Here is a 6,000-nt window from a genome sequence, read left to right on the forward strand (position 1 = left end):
AGAAATATGTCATATTATCACCATAATCGATGTTAATTATCTCAACATTTATAACGTGCGAGTCATATTAATCTTCATCGTAGATCATCCATAGAATCTTTACAAAGTCATACTTTCTGGAAGTCAAGTTTAAATTATGTGATTTGAGTAATTAACTAAGGTCAATGTCCAAGAGCATTCTTTATCTTATAAGCAGCATAACATTTCAAGTGTACAATTTAACATTTTCATAGTGGGAAAATAATTCATAAACAATGTCGAATCGTCCCTGTATTTGTAAAATAAATATTACACGTAGACTTATATGAGTGGTTGATATGACAAGATATGTGGATCAGTAAGAAAGCGATACCTGGAGAGATGCATTAAAATAGGCACGAGTCGTAATAGATACGAGCAAATCAACCATAAGAGGAGAAGATATGGTCACTCAAGTTTAAGTGGTTACATGAAGAGGTACCGGCGGAATGAATCAAGATATTAAAAAGGAAAGATTTATGAATCATCAATTAATGAGCAAGAATGATCTCAAACGTTACAGAATCTTCATGAACAGTTACGATTACCAATTATAACGTCTCATTAATATCATTAATGCTCATAATGATTCAGTCATAAAAGGGCAAAGACGTTGTACTTATAGACTACTATAAAAGGGAAAGAGATATCATTTGTACAGACTCGTTCTGATTATTATTGGAATACAATTACTTTCTTTTGCTTACTATTGGCTATTTTTGCTATCTCATATTCTAATTTCCTTTCTTATCACTAAGTAAATATAGAATTTCTTGATTATCAGTAGCCCGAGTACTTCTTAAAATAAGCTTTGACCGAGTTACACAATTTTTTATTAAACAAATTGGTTCCTTTACCGGGAATTTGATAATCTTTTCACTTTCCAAATTCTTTTTCTGTCAAAAGATCATGTCGACCGCTAACGACAACAACTAACAAAATCAGCAAAACCAATTGAACCAGCAGAATCAACAAGGGGATGGAACTCCAGTCCCTTCACCCCGAAACTCTCCTCAACAGTCCCAAGAAGGGTCACCTAACAGATCAACATCACATGCCAATGACCAACAAGGGGATGATCAAGCTATTGATGAAGCATTGAAGCTACTAATTGTAGAACATGTTAACAATACTCTTCAAGCTTTTGTTAGTGGGTTGCCAACTGTACCAGTAACTCCACCTTCGAATAGCACTGCAGCCATAGAAAATCCATGCTCGAGACTTGCCAATTCGGACAGTGGAGGAACTCCCAGCGAATCTCGCGATGGAAGGTCAGGTATTTCAGTTAATTCTGATTTACAAAGTTTAGTACTAACTTTGTAGAAACAGTTCAAGGAGCAGAACGATCGCATAAAGAAGATACCTGGTGTTCCACCTGTAATCAAAGGGGTGGACATTGATAAATATTCTCAACAACCATGGAAGCCAAGTGCCTTTCCTTTGCCAATTTTTAAAAAGTTTAAGATGCCCGATATCCCGAAGTATGATGGGACAACTGATCCACGAGATCATGTAACTGCATTTACAACTGGCGTGAAAGGCAACGACTTGACCAAGCAAGAGATTGAGTCAGTGCTGGTCAAAAAAATTGGTGAAACACTCATAAAAGGAGCACTAACATGAGATTCTCTTTTATCTGAAAATTCTATTGATTCTTTTGCTGAGCTTCCAGATTCATTTATAAAAGCACACTCGGGAGCTCAAAAAGTTGAAAAGAGGATGGAGGACATCTTCAAGATAAAATAAGGAGATACGGAGCTACTCAGGGAGTTCGTGGATAGATTCCAGCATGAAAGAATAATGTTACCACGCGTACTTGACAATTGGGTGGCTATGGCATTTGCAAGCAACCTAAATGAAAAAAGCTCAGAAGCCACGAGGAGACTCAAAGAAAGCTTACGAGAATTCCCTGCAACAACTTGGAATGATGTTTACAACAGATATAGTACGAAGCTGCGGATAGAAGAAAATACTATCACTCAGTCACGGGGAGATGAAAGAGTAAGTTCGAGGCAACCAGAAACTGTAAAAAGGTCCGGTAAGAACAAGTACAAACCTTACATGGGACCAGCAAGAAGGGATTCACGTTCTAAACAGGAGAACCCGAGGTACAGTTCCAGATCAAGGGACGGAGATGCGGGTTTGTCATCCAAATTTGAAAAGGAGCGAGACACATGGTACAGCGAGAGAAATACAAAAGCAAATATTGGTAGTTACAGTTTCAATGTTAGTACATCCGAGTTGGTAGCTATTTTAAGAAGCATGGAGATAAGGTGTGGTGGCCAAAAGAAATGAGATCGAACCCCAACAGAAGAAACCCATATTTCTGGTGCGAGGTTCATAATGATCATGATCATAAAACAGAAGATTGCAGATTGCTACAAGGTGAAGTAGAGCACTTATTGAAACAAGGTTACTTAACCGGTTTGTTTAGTGAGAAGGGTAAGCAAGTGTATATAAAGAATAGACAGGAGCCACTAAAGACTCTGTCACTGAAAAGAACGGTTAATGTCATAAGCGGAGGGGAGGAGGTCAATGGTGTGACATATACGGCTGCAAAAAAGGTGTCAAAAATCACAGTCACCCACGGAAAGCGAGTTTGCCAAGTTTTGGAAGAAGACAGTATGACATTTGATGATGCAGATGCAGATGGTGTGTTAATCGCACACAATGATGCACTGGTAATATCTTTACTTGTACATGATATGTGAAACGAGTTTTGATTGATCCAGGTAGCTCTGCAAATATCATTCTTTTAAGAGTAGTAAACGAAATGCAAGTTGATGAAAAATTGGTACCCAAAGCACGTACCTTATCTGGATTTGACAATTCAAGCGTTGTTGTAAAAGGGGAGATAACGCTCACCACATTCGCAGAAGGAGTAGTCAAGGATACGAATTTTAAATGATAGATATGGACATGGCGTACAATATTATTCTCGACGGACCTTGGATTCACGAGATAGATGTTGTACCATCTACTTTACATCAGGTTATTAAGTTCCCTTCGCAATGGGGAATTATACAAATTCGTGGTGATCAACGGGCTTCTAGAAGTATCAATTCAGTGGCATATTCAAGCATACAAATTGACGTTACAGATGAAAAATAGCAATTACTGAATTCAGTTGAGGGTTTAACAACTCAAACCTCAACTGGAGATGGACGAACGGATGTAGACTCAAGGCCTGATACTATTCAAGAGCCAGAAGAGAATGAAAACATCAAAACAACAATTGAGGAACTCGAAGTTGTGTTGTTGTTTATACATTGGCCGGACAAAAAAGTTTATATAAGAACCAACTTGAGCCCAGAGATGAAAGGTAAGTTAATTGAATTCTTAAAAGCTAACGTAGATTACTTTGCTTGGTCGCATTCAGATATGACAGGTATACCCCCGGAGGTGATGACCCATAAGCTGAATGAAGATCCAATACACCCACCTGTCAAACAGAAGAAAAGGAAACAAGGATCCTTCAAAAACTAGGTGATTCAGGATGAGGTACAAAAGCTTTTAAAAATCGGGTCTATCCGAGAGGTAAAATATCCTAATTGGCTAGCTAATACTGTAGTGGTACCCAAAAAGAATGGTAAGTGACGAGTTTGTGTAGACTATACTGACTTGAATAAAGCTTGCCCTAAAGATTCTTTTCCTTTACCTCACATAGATTAACTAATTGATGCTACTGCAGGACATGAATTGTTGAGTTTTTTAGATGCTTACTCAGAATATAATCAAATAAAAATGGATCCTTTAGATGAGTAAAAAACTTCCTTTATTACAGACAGGGGGACTTACTATTATAAAGTCATACCTTTTGGTCTAAAGAATGCTGGAGCCACGTATTAGAGGTTAGTAAATGTTTCAGGAACATCTGGGAAAAACCATGTAAGTCTACATTGATGACATGTTAGTCAAGTCAACACAGGCGGGGGATCACATCCAACATTTGTCGGATACATTTCAGATTCTCCGCAAATTCAATATGAAGTTATATCCCGAAAAATGTGCATTTGGCGTGTCTTCAGGTAAGTTTTTAGGTTTTCTTGTTTCTAACTGAGGAATTGAAGTAATTCCAACACAGATTCAAGCCATCGAAGAGAGACCGGATATACTCACGAGCAAAAAAAAGGTGCAGAGGTTGACAGGTAAAATAGCGGCATTAGGGAGGTTTATTTCTAAATCTTTGGAGAAAAGTTTTAAGTTCTTTTTAGTATTGAGAAACCAAAGCCAATTTGACTGGACTGAGGAATACCAACAAGCACCCAAAATCTAAAATCATACTTGTCAAACCCACCGTTGCTTGCTAAACCAAAGGACGGAGAAAGGCTACTCATCTATCTCGCCGTTTCAAAAGTGGAGGTAAGCTCAGTATTAGTTCAGGAAGACAAAGGTAAACAATCTCCAAGTTATTATGTTAGCAAGTCCCTATTGTATGCTGAAACTCGATATCCTCATTTAGAAAAACTTGCTTTAGCATTAATAATGGCATCTAGAAAGTTGAGGCCTTATTTTCAATGTCACCCTACCTCTTTGGTGACCGCTTACCCCTTACGAAATATATTGCATAAGCAAGAATTATCAGGTAGATTAGCCAAATGGGCCATAGAACTAAGTGAATATGATATCACATATCAACCTAAAACTGCGATAAAATCACAGGTTTTAGCAGATTTCATGGCAAACTTCAGCCCAGGGATAGTAACAGAAGCAGAAAAGGAACTACAGGTATTTAACGGGTCTAATCCAGGTACTTGGACCCTATTTACCGATGGCTCCTCGAATGTTAAACGAGCGGTTTAGGCATCGTTCTAGTCCCACCTTCAGGAGAAACTATAAGGCAAGCTATAAAGTGACATCCCATTACTAACAATGAAGCAGAATATGAAGCTGTGATTGCAGGTCTAGAATTGGCACGAGAGCTCAGAATATAGCAGGTTATAATCAAAAGCGACTCGCGGCTTGTAGTTAATCAAATGCAGGGGACTTATATAACTAGAGACGAGAGGATGCAGCAATATTTGGAAAAGGCACGAGATTTGATCAGGCAATTCCAATCTTGGAAAATCCTGCAAATACTCAGGGAAGAGAATGTTGAGCAGACGCGTTGGCTAATCTTGCATCCACTGTAGAAGTGACAAATGAAGAAAATGCTTCCGTAATACATTTGTTTCATTCACCACTCGATCAAGATAAAAATGAGGTAAATTTCAATAATTTAACCTAGGATTGGAGAAATGAGATCGTTAATTTTTTGCAGTATGGAATCCTACCTGAAGATAAGAAAAAGGCTCAGGCACTTCGACGAAAAGCTGCCCGTTATTGTTTGGATCGAGGCAACTTTTATCGAAAGATGTTCCCTGGACCTTTAGAAAGGTGTCTCAAGCCTTCTCAAACAGAGTATGTGATGAGCGAAGTACATGAAGGACACTGTGGAAATCACGTAGAAGGAAGATCCTTGGTAAAAACTATCACTAATTAGAGCAGAGTATTATTGGCCTAAAATGGAAGAAGAGGCAGAAAGCTTTGTGGCCAAATGTGACAAATGCCAAAGATATGGTAACAATATGCATCGCCCAGCAGAGTTATTACATCCGGTTATTGCACCATAGCCGTTTATGAAGTGGGGGATGGATATCGTGGGTCCATTACCACAAGCCAAAGGAAAGGTACGATTTTTACTAGTACTAACTAATTATTTTACCAAGTGGGTAGAAGCAGGTGCCTTTAAACAGGTACAAGAAAAAGAAGGCAGGGACTTCATTTGGCAAAACATCATATGTCGGTTTGGGGTTCCAAAAGAAATCGTGTGCGATAACTGCCCGCAGTTCATAGGTGCGAAAATCACAGAATTCTTTCAGAGTTGGCAAATTAAAAGGATAAATTCAACACCTTATCATCCTGTGGCCAATGGACAAGATGAATCAACAAACAAGGTTATTATTAATAACCTAAAGAAAAGATTAAAGGAGTCAAAAGGAA

The sequence above is a fragment of the Nicotiana attenuata genome, unplaced genomic scaffold, assembly GCF_001879085.1.
Source record: "Nicotiana attenuata strain UT unplaced genomic scaffold, NIATTr2, whole genome shotgun sequence".
NCBI classification, from domain to species: Eukaryota; Viridiplantae; Streptophyta; class Magnoliopsida; order Solanales; family Solanaceae; genus Nicotiana; species Nicotiana attenuata.